At 41.6% G+C, this 20,456-nt stretch overlaps 1 protein-coding gene and 1 pseudogene across 3 annotated transcripts in view; one reads left to right on the top strand and one right to left on the bottom strand.

Annotated features, from left to right (window-relative positions):
• GBF1 (golgi brefeldin A resistant guanine nucleotide exchange factor 1) overlaps window positions 1-20,456 on the bottom strand; it is a 166,201-nt gene that overhangs the window by 86,843 nt on the left and 58,902 nt on the right. The window lies entirely within an intron of this gene.
• LOC125995227 (uncharacterized) lies at window positions 2,326-2,444 on the top strand (annotated as a pseudogene).

Here is a 20,456-nt window from a genome sequence, read left to right as displayed (position 1 = left end):
TAAGTTCCTTGTAGTGCTTGGGGGACTGTGTGTTTCTGGGATCACACAGCCCCTTCAACATGCAAAGCATGTGCTCAGCCTGTTAAGCATTCTCCTGTCTTGTAATCTGATGATTATTATATTTTCTTTCTGAATTCAGTCCAGCAGTGCTTAGAATTCTACCCCAGCTCAATGCTGGGGCTGGCTCTTGGAGATATTCAGGGTTAAACACAGCTTCCTACATGCAAAGCATATGTTCAGCCCACTAAGGTACTTTTCCAACCCCATATATTTTAATTTTTTGAAGTAAAAACAGATTTTATTTTAGAGGTACTAAGGAAGGGGAGGGAGAATAATGAATAAGGTGCCCAAGAGAGAATATAGGGTTCTTCAGATGCGGAGAAGCTTGGTACACCGCCCAGCATGAAAGTAGAAAAGTATGAAAGTTCACATTTCAAAAGGTAAGATATAGGAAACATATCATTGGGTACCATGTACCTAAGTAGCAAATGTGCCTGTATTTTGTTTATTTTTTGTTTGTTTGGGATTTTTTTTCTTTGTCTATACCCAGCAGCATTTAGGGGTTACTCCTAGCTCTGCACCAGAAATCATTCCTGGTAGGCCCGGAGGACCATGAGATGCTGAAGATCGAATGTAAGGCAAATGCCCTATGTACTGTGCTATCGCTCCAGCCCCTATATTTTAATTTGGGGGAGAATTTTGGGTCACACTCGGTGGCACTTAGGGATTACTCCTGTCTCTACACTCATAAATCACTCCTGGCAGGCTCAGGGAACCATATTGGATGCCGGGAATCAAACCACAGTCTGTCTGGGCTTGGCCACGTGTAAGGCAAACGCCCTACCACTGTGCTATCACTCCGGCCCTATATTTTAATTTTTGACCAATAAATTCAACCTCTAATTCTGCTACTCTGAGGCCCTTAGCATCTATAAATAGCAAGAAGCATGAAAATACCAATTATCAGGGAAAACAGCTCACAGGGTTACCACATGTGCCTTATATGCAGGATATCTAGGTTCAAGTCTCAGCACCACTTGGTTTCCCCCATAGCTACTAGAAACAACCCCAGAGCAACAAGCTAACAATAACTCCAGTAACACTGGGGGTAGCCCAAAAACTAGAGAGTAAGGGGAAAATGTGGCCAGATCTCTTATTTGCAATAAACGTTGTAAATCTTAGGGGCCAGAGAGATAGCATGGAGGTAGGGCATTTTGCCTTGCATGCAGAAAGATGGTTCGAATCCCTGCGTCCCATAAGGTCCCCCGAGACTGCCAGGAGTGATTTCTGAGCATAGAGCCAGGGGTAATCCCTGAGTGCTGCCGGGTGTGACCTAAAAAACAAACAAAAGGGGCCCGGATGGATAGCACAGTGGTGTTTGCCTTGCAAGCAGGCAATCCAGGACCAAAGGTGGTTGGTTTGAATCCCGGTGTCCCATATGGTCCCCTGTGCCTGCCAGGAGCTATTTCTGAGCAGACAGCCAGGAGTAACTCCTGAGCACCACCAGGTGTGGCCCAAAAACAAAAAACAAAAAAAAAAAAAAACAAAAAAAAGTTGTAAATCTTTTACCCAAATAACAGGAACAAAGTATGGGGAAAAGGGGAAGAGAGAAAGCAATCCTTTTTGAAAGCCCTAACAACCCCTACCATCAGAGCCCTGATTAGTAAATGGAAATTCTAGACAGCCCCTGAATAGAACCCTTTTCCACCTTTCAAATAATTTACAGCTTAATGTCAGTTAAATTTAGTAACTTCTCCCATTTGTCCGTGGCAAGAAATTCCTGGCAAGCTTTCCAAGGCCATTACAGGACTTCTCCTGGATCCCTGAAACATGATGTGGCTGTCAGAATGTCAGCACTTACCTGCTGCCCACATTCTAGACAGATAGTCCAGCTCTCAGGTCAGTTACTGTTAACATGAAGAGGCAAGACTAGCTCTAAGACCAGAGATGTGGTTCAAGTGGTTGAGTACATATCTTGCATGTGTGAAGACTTGGATTAAACGTCCTAGACTTCATGGTTCTGAATATCACTGGGTCTGGCTTTAGTCCCTGGGTTTGTAACCCCTAAGACAACAATAACAAAAGATTAAATTCTGGTCTGATTAAAAAATAGATACCTAGGTCCTAGAGATATGGCTTGGGGGAATAGAGCTAATTTACCTTTCTGTGTGGGGCACTGGGTTCAATTTCTGGTACCACTAAGAGCAAAAAATCCCAAATAACAACTACCAAAAACAAAAACAAAAAAATGAACAAAAACAAAGGGAAAAATCCCTAAAACCTCACCCTATTAGAGCCAGGGAGATGACTCAAAAACTAGAGTGCATCTACGGCCATACCACCCTGAACACGCCCGATCTCCTCTGATCTCGGAAGCTAAGCAGGGTCGAACCTGATTAGTACTTGGATGGGAGACTACCTGGGAATATAGGATGCTGTAGGCTTCCATCTATGAAAAACAACCACAATTGTCTATAACATTACCAGGATCCAAACCTCTACCAGGGAAGACCTACTAATGGTCTGGCATTGACTTATTCCAAATGGTGCTCTCAACACCCAGATGACTCAGCGACAGCCTGCTTGTAGGGCAGATCACTCCGCATCTAATGGTGTGCTGAAACTAGAGGATGCTCCACATCAGCCTGACTTTGATGAAAGAAATGCATAGAATCCAGAATCTTTAAATATGAGGGAAATGTAGAGCCTGTTTAGGGTACAGGCGGGGGTTGGGTGGGGAGGAGGGAGATTTGGGACTTGGGTGATGGGAATGTTGCACTGGTGATGGGTGGTGTTCCTTTTATGACTGAAACCCAAACACAATCATGTATGTAATCAAGGTGTTTAAATAAAAAAAAATTATGCATTAAAAGAAAAAAAAATATAGGAACCTGATACCAACAACAGCTAAAGCATGAAAAAGTTTCATCGGGACCACGGAGAATGACTCGGGTTGGACAGACTGGTATGCCTGGAGCCCAGAGTTGGTCTTATGCCAATAAACTTCGGGGGTGAGGCCTTCTTGTAATTAGGCCAAGAATTTTTTTCCATTTTCCCCATATTTTTCTGGGCCTATGGAAACAACGGCAATTGCCACTGTCACACTTTTACTATTTTTTCTTTAACCTTTATCCTTTAAGAAAAAAAAAAAAACAATTTACTGAACTTAAAAACAAATAACTACAGTAGAACGTCTGTCTTTTTTTTTTTTTTTGGTTTTTGGGCCACACCCGTTTGACGCTCAGGGGGTTACTCCTGGCTATGTGCTCAGAAATCGCCCCTGGCTTGGGGGAACCATATGGGACGCGGGGGGATCGAACCGCGGTCCTTCCTTGGCTAGCGCTTGCAAGGCAGACACCTTACCTCCAGCGCCACCTACCCGGCCCCAGAACGTCTGTCTTGAATACAGGCAGGGGATGGGAGGGGGGGCATGGGGAGGGGGGAATGTTACACTGGTAAAGGGGGTGTTCTGTTTGTGACTGTAACCCAACTATAATCATGTTACTTAAATAAAAAATATAAAAAAACAAAAACAAAATACTAGAATGCACAGGGCTGGAGCAATGGCGCAAGTAGTAAGGCGTTTGCCTTGCACATGACTAACCTAGGACGGACCGCGGTTCGATTCCCTGGTGTCCCATATGGTCCCCCAAGCCAGGAGCGATTTCTCAGCACATAGCCAGGAGTAATCCCTGAGCGTCACCGGGTGTGGCCCAAAAAGCAAAGCAAAAATAAACAACAACCACCACCTAGAATGCATAGTTTTGCAGGTGGGAGCCTGAGGTTTGATATCCTGTACGGGTAAGTAACTGGAACACCACCAGGAGTGGTTGGTCCACTAGCTAACTAACTAGCTGACTAACTACCCAACCAAACAACTAACTAAAGCCCCGGTCAGAGAGAGAGCTCAATGAACTTAAGTGCATGCTCTCCATGTGGGAGGCCCAAGTTCCATCACTGGCACCACAGTCTCCCAAGGCACGTGACTAATGAGCAGCACAATCAAATCAATGTGCAAGCACCACAACTAAGCATGTATGTGACAACTCCCACACCCCAGTTTGTCCCCACTGCAACAACAATAAAGGGAAAGGGACAAAAGGGAAAATAAATCAAGTAAGTGTGTTTAGAGCAATAACATAGGGTAAAAAACACAACATCAATAGAAATATCCTTGCAACAAAATAGTAGTAATTCTGCTAATGGAAATGCCCATGATCAGAAACCTTCAAGGACTTCCCATTTTTAACAAGAATTTTAGAATTATTATGGGGCCGGAGAGATAGCATGGAGGTAAGGCGTTTGCCTTTCATGCAGGAGGTCATCGGTTCGAATCCCAGCGTCCCATATGGTCCCCCGTGCCTGCCAGGAGCAATTTCTGAGCTGGAGCCAGGAATAACCCCTAAGCACTGCTGGGTATGACCCAAAAACCACAACAAAAATAAAAAAGAATTTTAGAATTATTATTATTATTATTATTATTATTTAGGTTTTGGACCACCCCCGGTGGCGTTCAGGGGTTACTCCTGGCTCTACGCTCATAAATCACTCTCCTGACAGGTTCAGGGGACCATATGGGATGCCAGGATTCGAACCACCATCCTTCTGCAGGAAAGGCAAATGCCTTACCTCCATGGCCCCGTATCCATAGCTTTTACATCACCTTTCTCTGCCACTGGATTCCTTGTTCTTCCCAGGCCTTAAATTGTACTACATATATCATTTGGACAAGAATAATCTCTCAGTGGGGGCCGGAGAGATAGCATGAAGGTAAGGTGTTTGCCTTGCATGCAGAAGGACAGTGGTTCGAATCCTGGCATCCCATATGGTCCCCGAGCCTGCCAGGAGCGATTTCTGAGCTTAGAGCAAGGAGTAACCCCTGAGCACAGCCGGTGTGGCCCATAAAAAAAAAAAAAAAAAAAAAAAAAAAAAAGAATAATCTCCCAGTGATCACACACTTTATGACTGTGACTTGCATACAGCCTTTATTAGTGCCAAACTGTAGTTGGCACTCATTAAACGTAGTTATGTTTTATTTTTTATTTTTATATTTTAAATTTTATTATGGTCAAAGTGAATTACAATTCTCTCACAATAATATTTGAGACACATAGTGACAATAAGTGAGGGGCATTCCCACCACCAGTGTTGTTCTCCCTCCACCCCTGTTCCCAGCATGCATCCCACATCTCCCTCCTTTACCCCCATAATGCTAGTGCAACTGTTCCCCCCTTGTACAGCTTGTTGTAGCTTGGGTATTGATTCTGTTGTCATTGACTTTGGATTTGGTATTCATGTCTGATCAGTTTTTATTTCCACCAAATAAACATTCAACTGTCTGGCCTTGGTACCATCTGGGGGAAGAAGAAAAAAAAGGGAAAAAAAGGCAAACAAGGGGCCGGGCGGTGGCGCTAAAGGTAAGGTGCCTGCCTTGCCTGCGCTAGCCTTGGACGGACCACAGTTCGATCCCCCGGTGTCCCATATGGTCCCCCAAGCCAGGAGCAACTTCTGAGCACATAGCCAGGAGTAACCCCTGAGCGTTACCGGGTGTGGCCCAAAAACAAAAAACAAAAAACAAAAAAAAAAAAAGGCAAACAAAAAAAGAGAAAAACTAGGAGGAGTCCGTCTAGGTGTTATAAATATCCATTTAGAAGAAAAAATATCCATTTAGGGAAAAAAGAAGAAAAAGGTAATAAAACAAGACCAATCTAAATGTAGTTATGTTTTAATTCCATAAAGTACCTCAAGTATCTATCATACAAAAGATAAGTAATAGTTATTAAAAGGGCTTTGACTTCTGTGTTTCTATTTTTGATTTTGGGGCCACATCTGGTGGCACTCAGGGGTTACTACTGGCAAGCTTAAGAAACCATATGTGATGCCATGGATCAAACCCAGGTCAGTCACATGCAAGACAAATACCCTACTTTTGTTGTTGTTGTTGTTTTTGGGTCCTACCCAGTAGCACTCAGGGAATACTCCTGGCTCTACTTAGAAATCACTCCTGGCAGGCTAGGGAGCCATATGGGATGCCGAGATTGGAACCACTGACATTCTGCATGCAAGGCAAATGCCTTACCTCCATGCTATCTCTCCAGCCTGCAAATACCCTACTTGCTCTACTATTTTTCAGGCCCCAAAAGGGCTTTGATTACTATAGCTAAAAGAGACTATGCAAAACAGATCATAAGCTCTAGTACTACTTCTCTAGGTGACCAATTTTTTTTTTGAGGTGATCAATTTTAAAATAACAGTTCATTTTATAAGGTATGTAGAACAAAGAATGCCAATTCATAGAGAAAGGAAAGTCAACACTAGAGTTAAAATCTAGGATCAGGGCCCGGAGAGATAGCACAGCGGCGTTTGCCTTGCAAGCAGCCGATCCAGGACCTAAGGTGGTTGGTTCGAATCCCCGTGTCCCATATGGTCCCCCATGCCTGCCAGGAGCTATTTCTGAGCAGACAGCCAGGAGTAACCCTTGAGCACCGCCAGGTGTGGCCCAAAAACAAAAACAAAAACAAAAAAAATCTAGAATCAAAATCATTACATCTAAAAAAAAAAATCATTTCATCTTTTTTTTCTATTTTTTATGGGGGGGTGGATGTTCCTCCCTATTCAATCTAGCTGCCACAAAGACAGACAGAAAACTCCAGGACTTCTTCCTTTCTATCTTAGTGCAAAAGCTATACTACTTTAGAGTTGAAAATGAAGCAGAGAAAGGTAAAGTGATTTGCCCAAGTTCGCCAAAATTTAGAAAGTAATAGCTCCCTTTGAGATTTAAACAGCCTCCAGAAAAGTGCATATGATGGTAAGCATATATATATATACACACATATATATATGCACAATTCTACTTATAACTAGGAGGCCCCCCTTTGAAATCCCTTTCTAGATGCTAAACAAGACTGCCAGATCTCATGGGGTCAGAGCAGTGGCGCAAGAAGTAGAGTGTCTCTGCCTTGCACACACTAACCTAGAATGGACCATGGTTCAATCTCCCAGCATCCCATATGGTCCCCTGAGTCAGGAGTAACCCCTGAACATCATCGGGTGTGGCTCAAAAACCAGGAAAAAAAAAAGACTGTCAGATCTCAGTATTTCATAAATCAATCTCCATATAAAATTTCATAAATTCACTTATAACTACACTAAGAAAAATATTTTCTTTATTTTTTCTTTTGGGCCACACCCAGTGATGCTCAGGGGTTACTCCTGGCTGTATGCTCAGAAATCGCTCCTGGCTTGGGGGACCATAGGGGACGCTCGAGGTTGAAACAGCAGTCCTTCCTAGGTTAGCACGTGCAAGGCAAATGTCCTACCGCTGTGCCACCTCTATAGCCCCCAAGCATAATAATTTTTGAAAAGTCCAATCTATTTTATTTTAAACCACTGTTCTATGAAACTATTCAATACCAACTAGCAAGGAACTAAACACAAAAACCAAAACATAACAGTCTAAAACACTTTAGCATTATCTTCTCTAAACCTAGAAAAGAGATTCATCATAGTAATAAATGACTCAGATCTATATACAGTAAAACAAGCTATGAAAGAAGCAAAATAAAATTGAAAGGAAGTACATTGATATTCATGATACCCTTCAGTAAAAGTACTGCAAACTATGGTACCTAAAAGGATAAAGGGGGGTGAGAGAGAGAAAAAGAGAGAGAGAGAGAGAGAAAGAAAGAGAGAGAGAGAGAGAGAGAGAGAGAGAGAGAGAGAGAGAGAGAGAGAGAGAGAGAGAGAAAGAGAGAGAAGTGTCTGCCATAAAGGCAGATTGGGGGGATTGTGGTGGGAAATGACACTGGTAAAGAGAATGTAACACTGTATGATTAACAATCAACAATATTTTTAACTTTATCTCACTTTGACTTAGTAAAAATAAAAAAAAATTATTTTTGGGTCACACCCAGCGACACTCAGGGGTTTCTCCTGGCTTTCTGTCCTCAGAAATCACTCTTGACAGGCATGTAGGACCATATGGGATGCTAGAATTTGAACCACCATCAATCCTGGATCGGCTGTGTGCAAGGCAAACACCCTACCACTGTGCTATTCTCTGGCCCCAAAATAAATATTTTAATTTATTTGGGGGGGGGTTAGGTCACACCTGGCAGTGGCTCAGGGGTTCCTCCTGGCTCTGCGCTCAGAAATCGCTCCTGGCAGGCTCAGGGCACCACATGGAATGCCAGGATTCAAACTTCCTTCCTTCTGCATGCGAGGCAAATGCCTTACTTCCATGCTAGCTCTCCGGCCCCATATTTAATATTTAAAAAGAAGCAAAATGGGGCCCGGAGAGATAGCACAGCGGCGTTTGCCTTGCAAGCAGCCAATGCAGGACCAAAGGTGGTTGGTTTGAATCCCGGTGTCCCATATGGTCCCCTGTGCCTGCCAGGAGCTATTTCTGAGCAGACAGCCAGGAGTAACCCCTGAGCACCTCTGGGTGTGGCCCAAAAACCAAAAACCAAAAAAAAAAAAAAAAAAAAAAAAAAAGAAGCAGCAAAATGAACAGTAGAGTACTCTTTAAAATTTAGGTGTTTGAATTTTTTTGGTTTTTTTTTTTTTTGGGGGGGGGGGGTTGGGTTTTGGTTTTTGGGCCACACCCGGCAGCGCTCAGGAGTTACTCCTGGCTCTGCGCTCAGAAATCACCCCTGGCAGGCACAGGATATGGGATGCCGGGATTCGAACCACTGTCCTTTTGGATGTAAGGTAAATGCCTTACCTCCATTCTATCTCTCCGGCCCTGAAATTTTGCTCATTTTTATGAAGAAGTTATGTGGGGAAAATAAGTCATTCCTTAATCAAACATTCTTACCAAAAATCCCAAATGTTCCTATTCCTCATCCTTTTTTTCTAAATTAGTTTTATTAACTAAAAATGAACACAATTTACAGACCATTAAGGGCTAATTAAGATAGAGAAAAATGAGCATAATAGATCTAATTAATTTTATTATCAATTCAACTAGTTTTGAATCAGATTCTGAGCTCTCATACAACCCAACCAATCCAAATGATGAAAAGGTCAAGGTTTTATGTAGTGCCTCTTTTCCACTACTGGTACAACAACAGTGCCACTTCGACCTTAACATTTTTTTTTTTAGCTCTTGAATAATGCTTGCCTTGCTGATGTAACTGTCTTCTGCAGAAATTGCGGCTGGCAGAAGGAAATAGCTATGGAAACTACAGCTGTATAAGCTACCATCTTTCAAGTAAAAAGACCATTTCCAGCTCTTTCTTTGATCAGTCTGTTCAATCAAATTTCAGAATTAATCTGAAGTCAGTGAAAGGAGTTGTAGCTTCTGAGACCAAAGCTATTTTGTTGAATAATAATATCAAGGGAACTGTACATGCAGCCAGAAAAGAAGCCAGCTGCAAGGTAGTCCAGAAATACTATGCCTAATCTTCTCTTGCCTTCCAGAAGATCTCAAGTCCCTTGCCAAGTCATGTGAAAACATACTCCATCTGACTCACGGTTACTCATTTTTCTCACTGTTTACTGACTGTACCCATGCAGATGGTGTGAAAATTTGTTCCATCTTCCTTTCAATGAATGTCACTATATTTAATATCATTCTTTTAGTGATAATAATAAAATAATTTAGTCACTGTGTATTGAATACTAGGTATTATGACACACATTACTTAAGTTTTAAATTTAATTAACTTAAATAACCTAATGTACTATCACTCAGGTCCTACTTTTTAATTTTGATTTTTTAATTTTTTGGTTTTTTTGGGCCATACCCAATGATGCTCAGGTTATTCCTGGATATGACCTCAGAAATCACTCCTGGCATGGTGGACCACATGGGGGATCAAACCGCAGTCCATCCTAGGTTAGCGTGTGCAAGGCAAATGCCCTACTGCTTGCTCTACTGCTCTGGTCCCCCTACTTTAAATTTTAACAATGACCTTATGAGAAAGGTTTTCTTACTATTCCAACTTTATATTATTTTAAATTAATATACTATTCTGTTTTAACATATCAAGAGGAAGTAACCACATAATGAGGATGTAGACCATCATTTCATCCATCACCTCAAACATTCCTCTGTAAACATACTGTCTCCCCACCCTCCAACCCTAACGGTAAAAATCATCTCTCCATAGTTTTGTCTATTCCAAAATGTCATATAACTGGAATAATTCATGAAGTCTAATATCTGTTAGAGCCATTCAAACTGTATATCAATAGCTTATTCTATTTTATTAGTGAATTTCCATATTGTCCTCAGGCAGCTGAGATTTAAAAAGCTTAAGTAATCTGCTATCTCTAAGATCTGGTTGATATTTAAATCAGATCTAGGTGACTGTAAATCGCACACATTTCACCACTATTTTTTTTTTTTTTTTGGGTCTCACCCGGCAGTGCTCAGAGGCTACTCCTGGCTCTATGCACAGAAATCACTTCTGGCAGGCTCAGGGGACCATATGGGATGCTGGGATTTAAACCACTGACCTTCTGCATGAGAGCAAACGCCTTACCTCCATGCTATCTCTCTGGCCCCATTTCACCACTATTCTAAATGGCTTCTTCTCCCGCTACCTCTCCATTAGCCTAGGTTCTCAGAAGAGCAAGTTATAATCCTGATTTAAACATGAAGGGATCTTATGGAATAATAAAACAAATGAGTTTCATATTTATTACAAGAAAGCTGAGGACAGTTTGTCTATACTTAAAGCAATGAGTCAAAAACTTTTCGGTTTTTTTTTGGCCACACCCAGCAGTGTTCAGGGGTTACTCCTGAATCTGTACTCAGGAATCACTCCTGGGGAGCTTTGGGAACCATATAGGATGCTGGGGATAGAACCTGGGTATGCCCCCATGCAAGGCAAACGCTGTACCTAGTGTATTGCTCTCGTCCTTGAAAACTTTTGGGGCTCACACCTATCTTTGGAAAGGGTTTATTCCTGGCTCTATGCTCAGGGATCAGGTCTGGTGGACTCATGACACCATGTGGGATACCAGGGGTTGAACCCAGGTCAGTCGTATGCAAGACAATTATTCTACCTACTATACTATCAGTCCAGTCCTGATTCCAAAATTCGTAAAGGAGTTTTGTATGTGCTTAAGTGGAAAAGCTGAATATGCCTCTCATATGTGATGCCCTGGGTTCAATCCCTATCAAATACCCTTGGTTCAATCCCTATCAACACACACACGAACAAACACACATATAAACACTGTGAATTAGTTATAGTTTTGCTTTGCTTTTGTTTATTACTGTGAGTTTTATTCATTTTTAAGGGAACAGGGCTTACTCTTGTCTCTGTGGTTAGGAATAACTCCTGATGGTACTGAGGGGACTATATTAGATGACAGGGATTGAATTTGGGTTGACTGTAAGCAAGGAAAGCACCCTACCTGCTGTACTCATATGCGTTTTAAACACATTTTGGAATGACATGTCACAATTCACTACTTAAGAGCATAAACATATAATTGAGTATAAAATAAATATTTAACAGAATATGAGCTGGAGCAATAGCACTGTGAGGAGGGTGTTTGCCTTGCACGCAGCCAACCTGGGTTCAATCACTGGTATAAATATGGCTCCTTGTCTGCAAGAAGTAACTCTGAGCACCACTGGGTATGGCCCTAAACCCCCCCCCAAATTTTTTCCCCAAATTTTTTTTACCAGAATATACTAGACAATGTATATATATATATATAAATATATATATAACATATATAAATATATATACATATAAATAAAGTAGCCTTTTCCAGTTTGGTACAATCTATACTGCTTCCTATTCTCCTGGTCATTTAAGTTATTTGCTAGGCTCTTGGAGTTTTTTTAGAGTCTGAGTCTCTAGAGCATCTGTAAGTTCTTCCAATTTTAATATTTCTCAACTTGTAAGAAAGTTAACAGAAAGTGAAATTGTATGTTTAAGACTGAAAATCCAAGGCAGGGAGAGATAACAAGAATGGCTGGAGTGCCTGCTTTGAATGCTAGAAGACAGAGTTCAATCCCTAGCACCACATGGTCTCCCAAGCATATCTAGAAGCAACCCCTAAGCCAGAAGCACCCCAAACAAACAAAAAAATTTCTACTTTCTAACTTAGGAAGACAAATACCATGACTAATCAAACAAATCCCCAAACCCACACTTTTCACTTAGGCATCTTACTCTACGGAGGGAAAAAAGCAACATATTCTCTAAAATTCCTAGTGCTTCCTTCTAGTTCATGGCCAATCAGTAAATAACATGGGGAAGACAATAAACGTGATCTAGTTTCTATTTGAAAGCACAAAGTTAGAACTTAGGTTATTTATAGGTGTGGTGTCAGTCTGTCCTCAGCTCCCCTCCTCTGCCTTGGATCGCCTGTCCTCCACACAAGGAGGCTCCTTCAAATATCTCTCCACAGGTGGCTGGAGAGATAGCATGCATGGAGGTAAGGCATTTACCTTTCATGCAGAAGGTCATCAGTTCGAATCCCGGCATCCCATATGGTCCCCCGTGCCTGCCAGGAGCAATTTCTGAGCACGGAGCCAGGGAAAACCCCTGAGCACTGCCGGGTGTAAGCCAAAAACCACAAAAAAAAAAAAAAAAGAAAATCTCTCCACAGGATCTCTCATTTCTATACTTTCAGATACAGATAACAAGCTGATACCCACACACTTTTCCATAAGAATAAAAAAAAATCATTAGCAATCTAGATTTCAAATAGCCCAACATAGGGATCGGAGAAATAGCACAGTGGGTAGGGTATTTGCCTTGCACATGGAAGACTGGGGTTCAATCCTTGGCATCCTATGTGGTTCTCCAAGCCTGCCAGGAGCAACTCAGAGCCAGGAGTAACTCTTGTTCGCTGCCAGATATAGCCCATAAAACAAAAACTAAATCAAAGCCCCAATATAACAGAGGAAGAGATATTGATAATAAAGATGAAGTGTTTTCAGTATGATCTCATTCATTTGTGGGATATAAAAAAGAATAAGGTAGTATAGTAATAGCATCCAGAAAGAAGAGATGAGAGCCAGGAGGACCAGTTCTTAGTAGAAAGCTTGCCACAAACAACAAAGGAATGAAAATAATAGTTGGAAATGATCATTTTGGACAAGTACTGTGTACTGAAAGGAGGTAAATACTCCGCAGTAACAATATTGCAATCCCCAATGTCTAAAAGAGGGGGAAAATGGAAGGAGGGGAGAGAGAAGAAAAATGCCTCAGAGGCAGGTAGCGGGGAGGAAGGAGGGAAACTGGGGACATTGGTGGCATGAAATGTGCACCAGTTCATTATATGACTGACATTCAATCATGAGCAACTTTGCATCTGTGGAAAAAATCCAACTGTACTATGAACAGTCTTGTAACTAAGGTGTTTAAATGGGGGCCAGAGAGATAATATGGAGGTAAGGCATTTGCCTTGCATGCAGAAGGACGGTGGTTCGAATCCCGGCATCCCATATGGTCCCCCGAGCCTGCCAGTAGCGATTTCTGAGCTTACAGCCAGGAGTAACCCCTGAGCGATGCCAGGTGTGAACCAAACCCCCCCAAAAAAAGGTGTTTTGTTGTTTTTGGGTCACTCCTGTGACACCCAGGAGTTACTCCTGGCTATGCGCTCAGAAATCGCTCCTCACTTGGGGGACCATATGGGACCTTGGTTCACCCTAGGCTAGCGCACGCAAGGCAGAAGCCTTACAGCTTTCACCACCACTCCGGCCCCTAAATAAGGTAATTTTTTTAAAATAAAGTAATTTTAAAAATGAATTATTTTGTGGGTTATTTTGGGGGGAGTGGGCACTCACACCCAGCTGTGCTCAGTGATGCTGGATAATCGAACCAGGGTGGTAATCAGTATGGCTACATACAAGCGCCTTACCTCCTGTACTATCTCTCCTGCCCAAGTTCAGGCTTAATAACTAGGAAGTTAGAGAAGCTCTGGAATTTTGAGAAAACTAATTCTCTGTCAATTTCATAATAGAGGTTTCTTTTATCAACTATAGTTGATACATGTTGTTGATACAGTTGATACAGTACATGCTAAAGTGAGAGACAGATATCAATCCTGGTGAGCTTCAGAACCAACCTGCACATTATTCAAAACTGTAAGAATAAACCTGCTTGTTCAAAAAGATAAAGAGCAGAAAATTCTTAGGGCCAGAGAGATAATATAGCAGGTATGGAGCTTTCGTTGACACAACCAATCTGGGTTTGAAACCCAGTACCCCAGTAACCTGAGCCCATCAAGAGTGATTCCTGAGTGCGGCCCTGGTTAATCTTTGAGAGAAAGAATCCTAAGCCAGGACCATCTAAGTGGCTCCCAGGTTCCTGAACTTGAAAAACTGTGTGAAAATAATTAATTAGATAATATAAAGTTAAGCCATTTACCTTTAAAAAAAATGTGTTGTTGTTTTTGGGTCACATCCAGTGGTGCTCCTGACTACACTCAGGAATCACTCCTGACATGCTCAGGGGTACCTGGGCATATGGGACACCAGGGATCAAATTCAGGTCCAAGATGTGCAAGGCGAGCTCCATACCAACTGTAATATAGCTCCAGCCCCCCCCAAATAATTTTTAATTGAATTACCATGAGATACACAGTTCTAATGCTGTTCATGACTGAGTTTCAGTCATAGGCTGTCCAACATCCTTCATCAGTACACATTTCCTGGCACTAATGTCCCTAGTTTCCCTCCCACCTTTCCCCTGCCTCTCCCCAACCCTCTCACCCTCTCATTCTCTCTCTCTCTCTCTCTCTCTCTCTCTCTCTCTCTCTCTCTCTCTCTCTGTCTTTCTCTCTCTCTTATTTTTTCACTTTTGGGTTTTTGTTGTTGTTGTTGTTGTTCACACCTGGTGATGCTCAAGGGTTACTCCTGGCTCTGCACTCAGAAATCGTCCCTGGCAGGCTCAGGGGATCATATGGGATACCAGGAATTGAAACAGTGTCCGCCCAGGGTTGGCCATGTGCAAGGCAAACGCCCTACCGCTGCGCTATCTCTCCGACACCTCTCTCTTCTTTTAGAATCTGTGGTTTGCATTTTTTTTGGGGGGCCACACCCAGCGGTGCTCAGGGGTTACTCCTGGCTGTCTGCTCAGAAATAGCTCCTGGCAGGCACGGGGGACCATATGGGACACAGGGATTCGAACCAACCACCTTTGGTCCTGGATTGCCTGCTTGCAAGGCAAACACCGCTGTGCTATCTCTCCGGGCCCTGTTTTTACTGAAAAAATATCATGCAAATCACTTTATCACCTGTCAGCACTTAGTTCTTGTCCAGAGTGATCATCTCCAACTATTACTGTCATAGTGGTCCCTTCTCTGCCCTAACTGTATTCACTCAAGCTTCCTACTATGGACTGGTCCTCCTGGTCCTTATCTCTATTGCCTTTGGATGTATTGCCACACTATCTTTTTTTAATATACATATCCCACAAATAAGGGCAGTCATACTACATCTATTCCTCTCCCTCTGATTTCACTCAGCATAATAATCTCCATATCCATCCATTAACTTACCTTTAAGGAACATGTAATATAACATCAAACCAATCAAGTCTAACAGAGAACTCTACCATCTGGTAGTATCATGATTAAAGGAATCATCTTAAATTAAAAATGGTCTGCTACTCAAATGCCACTAAAAACTATTAAGGTTAAAGAAGGTGCTTATTAAGAGAAATAAACTATCCTCTTCTGACACTAATTTATAGATACATAGTCATAAAGAAACCATCAGAATAGTGTAACATTGTTCCTCCCTCACACTAATTATATTCCTTATCCTACAGCCACAGAAGCAGAGTTAGTTAAGGGCAGATTTCTGTGCAAGCCACAGTGAAGGTTTTGTCCCGTATCACAGCTGCCATGGGTTAAAGTTGAGGCAGCAAATTTATCCCCCGAGATATATGCCCTGAACAAGCTGAGATTCACAAGATTCTCCCTGAGTTTTTCTTACTTCTAAATGTTGAGATAACTGATGTTCACTGAATGCTGATATTTGTATGAATAAAAATGAAGGGATTTAGCAAATCTTATTCCTGCACACAGTTGTCAAAAAAAATCTGACCTTTACAACAGGAAAAAGAGGGGGGATTTAAAGATTTAAAGAAGAGGCAGTGACTGTCTGATGTATAACAAACCTTTGAAAAATTATGAAGCAGTGAAAATCCCCTACAGGTCCCAACAAAATGTGTCCAATTTGCATTCCAGCAAAGCTTTCCATACATACCATTTGGCTCCTGTGTGTACTTCCAGGCAAATAAATTCTGAGGAATAATCCCATTGGGACCTAGGTCTGATCTCTAATATATTACTGCTCCACAGCTCCAGACTATACTCCACAAACTGCCTTTTTGGTACCAAATAACTAAATCAAAGTCATCCTGATAAGCTTTGAAAACAGGGAATGTGAGGAGTAGTTTAATGAATGTTACAACTCAACCTAATACAGACCATAGTACATTATTGAAAGAGAGGGTAAAAAAAAAACCTTCATACTTCTGCATCCCCAAATCTCTCAAGACCAAATCCAGACATACCTGTCATTCAACCATACCTGTATATAAAGCCTTATTCAAAGCCTGACTTTGATCAAATGGTTAGGGCACATTTGCAAACGCAACACCAGTATATGTTAGGAAGTGGGGGAGGTACAGTAGGACATAGTAGAGACTATCATTCAATGTTTCTGTTGAAAGCTGATGCAAATAAGGTTTTTTAAATCAAGTTTTGCAATCAGTGGAGCCAGGTGTGGTGACCAATGATAGCGTGTATGACAATCATATGTGAGACTATGGGTTCAATCCCTGGAATACAAAACCAGGGTTAAAAAAAAAAAAAACTATCACAGTAAGCCATTCTTTAGTAGAAAAGGTAGACTCTCAGTATTTCATTTGGCCCAGGAGAGTTATTCAGTTACTTCAAAAGAAGCAAACTGGGGCTAGAGTGATAATACAGAGGGTAAGTCTTGCAAGCAACTAATTTAGGTTCAATTCAGTATCCCAGATGGTGCCCAAGCCTGCCCAGAGTGATAAAAACAAACAAAAAAGTACACAAGAGTTCATGAAAGGAGTCTTATTCTCAAAGTCTAATCTAGTCTACAAGACTTAATTTTTTGAGGGGGAGTAAAGTGGGGTTTGAGCCATACCCAGCAGGCCCAGGGAGTAATCCTCACTCTGTGTTCTAGAATGACACCTGGCAATACTCAGTACAGGGGATTGAACCAAGATGTATACACACAGCAAGGATCTTACCTCCTTGTACTTTCTCTCTAGCACTCGAAGACTTAATTTTAAAATGATAATTTTTTTAAAATGGGGTCAAAAGAGTACAGTGGGTAAGGTGTTTGACTTGCAAAATCCCAAAAAATGACAATTAGTGAGGAATGAGTAAATTGAAATCTATTCATATGCCATTAGTGCTATAACTCAGTTCAGATTCTGTAGAAAACTTGTTGACAGTTCCTCAAAAAGTTAGCTTTACTATGAGATCTATCATATATACAAAAGAACTGAAAGTAGGTACTCAACAAAAGATAAAAGATAAAAAAAAAGCCTTTCTCATGTGCTATATAATAGTTATAGGCTAATTAGCAGTGTGACTCCATAGTGATACTACCAGTCTCCTTCAGACAGTTCTGTTAGATTGCCTGGGCGAATTACAAATCAGAATGTTACCAGCATCTGGTTGATCATTCAGTGTTTCTTGTTAAAGAGTCTAGGGTTTAAAAGATTATGTATTTGAGGAACATAGGTAATTCTCTGTCACTAGTTGAAACCATAGAATTGGGGGTTGGTAGCTTTGGATTGGACTTCCAGCTCCATATTGTACATGTTCTGAACCATCTCTCCCCCCTCCCCATGAAAAATGCTTGTCCATGTGTGTGTGTGTGATCCTCTGTCCCCAAATGGGCCTATTTTTATTTCTCAGGGTTAACATTATACTATTATCTCGTCAGAAGTACCGAATAAATATCATTATGACTGACCTTGTGTCTTTTATGCAGAAAAAAAAAAGATAAAACAGCCAAATACCCATTCATGGATAAATGGGTAAACAAACTGCAATATGCACATATATACACTGTGTGGATAATCATCCATAAAAAGAATAAAGTATTGATTCACACTATAACTTTGATGGCTGTCAAAAACATTATGCTACAGATCAAGGGACAGAGCTCAAAGGACTAGTGTACATATTTTGCAAGCCACAGCCCAGATTTTGATTCCTCGTACCATGCCCCTGGAAACAAGCAATAAGCTAGAAACAGTTTCTGAATACTGCCAAGGAGTGGTCTCCCCCTACTCCAAATAAAAGCACATGTGTTAAATAAAAGAAATTTGCATGAAAGGTCATATATTGGGTCAGAGTGATAGCACAACAGTAGGGCATTTGCCTTGCACGTGGCTAATCCAGAACAGTCCTGAGTTCAATCCTCAGCATCCCATATGGTCCTTCAAGACCACCAGGAATGATTTCTGAGCACAGAGCCAGGAGTAAATCCTTAACATCATCAGATGTGGCCCCCCCCAAAAAAAAACCTCAATTCTATTTACAAGTAAGTTAGACATAGAATGTAGCAGGGACTGAGCAGTCAAATCGCACATAGAGCATATGTGTTGCACAGAGCCAATCAGGGTTCATTCCATGGCACTGCATATGGTCCCCCAAGCTAGGAGTGATCTCTGAACACAGAGCCAGGAGTACTAGCATACCACCCCTGACCCTAATAAAAAAACCAAAAAATATACAGAATGTATCTTGGTAGCTGCTGAGAGTCAGAGAATACAAAGCAACAGTCTAATGAGAACAATTTCCTTTTGGAATGATAAAAATATTTTACAACTAAATAAAGGTAACAGTTGCCCAACATATTGAAAGTTAAATATTGGGCCCGGAGAGATAGCACAGTGGCGTTTGCCTTGCAAGCAGCCGATCCAGGACCAAAGGTGGTTGGTTCGAATCCCAGTGTCCCATATGGTCCCCCGTGCCTGCCAGGAGCTATTTCTGAGCAGACAGCCAGGAGTAACCCCTGAGCACTGCCGGGTGTGGCCCCAAAAAAAAAAAAAAAAAGAAAAAAGAAAGTTAAATATTACTGAACTGCTGACTATAAAAATGTAGTGTTTTTTTGAGGGGGTCACACCAGGTGGTGATCAGAGGTACTCCTGGCTCTGCACTCAGAAATTGCTCCTGGCAGGCTTAGGGAACCATATGGGATGCCAGGAATGGAACCTGGGTCAGTCATGTGCAAGGAAAATGCCCTACCCACTTGTGCTACCAGCCTGGTCCATACTAACTATAAAAATGCAGAATTTGAGGGGCATAAGCAGGAAGAACACTCACTTTGCACACAGCTGGCCCAGGTTCAATCCCCAGTATCCCATATGATCCATTGAGCCTACCAGAAGAGACTCCTGAGCAGAGCCAGGAGTAACATGGCCCAAAAACAAAACAAACCAAAAAATTGTTGAATTTTATGTTATATAAAATTTACCTTAAACTTTTTTAAAGACCTCTGAAAATGAAAATAAAGATTCTCTTGTCATGAATTTTATTTTTAAAAATGATTTATCCTGGAGCCAGAGTGCCAGCGCAAGCTGCAGGATGTCTGCCTTGCACGCGCTAACCTAGGACGGACTGCAGTTCAATTCTCTGGCATCCCATATGGCCCCCCAACCAAGGAGCGATTTCTGAGTACATAGCCAGGAGTTACTCCTGAGTGTCACTGGGTGTGACCCAAAAACCAAAAACCAAAAAAAATAAAATAAAATAAAAAGATTTATCCTATTTATGAAGCTTCGTCTTGAAAGTCATTACTAAATCCCAGCTAAATCTTGTAGTGTCTCCTCTGTGATTTGTTAGAAAAATGTCGCCTCAAGCCAAAGTGTAAAGAAATCACTTTGGATTCCTGTGAAAACAAAGTATACTTGGAAGCACTCATTCACAAAATGTGAACTGAAGCAGAATGTTAATGAACCAACTCTGTCTTGTACCATCACTGGAGATTCACTTACCCCTTCATTTTCAATTCCTCACGAAGAGTTCACGTTATATAAGACTAACAGTAAGGAACTTTCCTTTTTTCCGTCACAGTTCCATGAAGAATGTTCTGGAAACGCAGGTGCTTCTGACATTCTGATTTTGGTTTGGGGGCTGTTTTTTTTTTGGAGGGGGGGGTCTTTGTGTTTTGTTTTTGGGAGACACCAGCAGTTCTCAGAGGTTACTCATGGCGGGATCGGAGATCCATATGGGATGCCAGGGGTCAGATCCAGGCTGGCCACATGCAAGACAAGCACCCTATCCATTGTACTATTGTTCTAAGCCTTTCAATGACATTCTGAACAAGATTCTCTTCCAGTCTTTCCCCCTACATCAAGTCAGTACAAATCTCATCAAGGCATAGGTTTGTTTTGGTAGAAACACTTTGAATCATCCTTCTTCATACTGTCACTTTCTTTTTAATTATTAAAGCAAAAGCATTTTTATTTTTATTTTTG

Source organism: Suncus etruscus, chromosome 17, assembly GCF_024139225.1.
Source record: "Suncus etruscus isolate mSunEtr1 chromosome 17, mSunEtr1.pri.cur, whole genome shotgun sequence".
Classification (NCBI taxonomy): domain Eukaryota; kingdom Metazoa; phylum Chordata; class Mammalia; order Eulipotyphla; family Soricidae; genus Suncus; species Suncus etruscus.
Note: the sequence above shows the minus strand (reverse complement) of the source record. Positions and strands in the feature narration are given on the sequence as shown.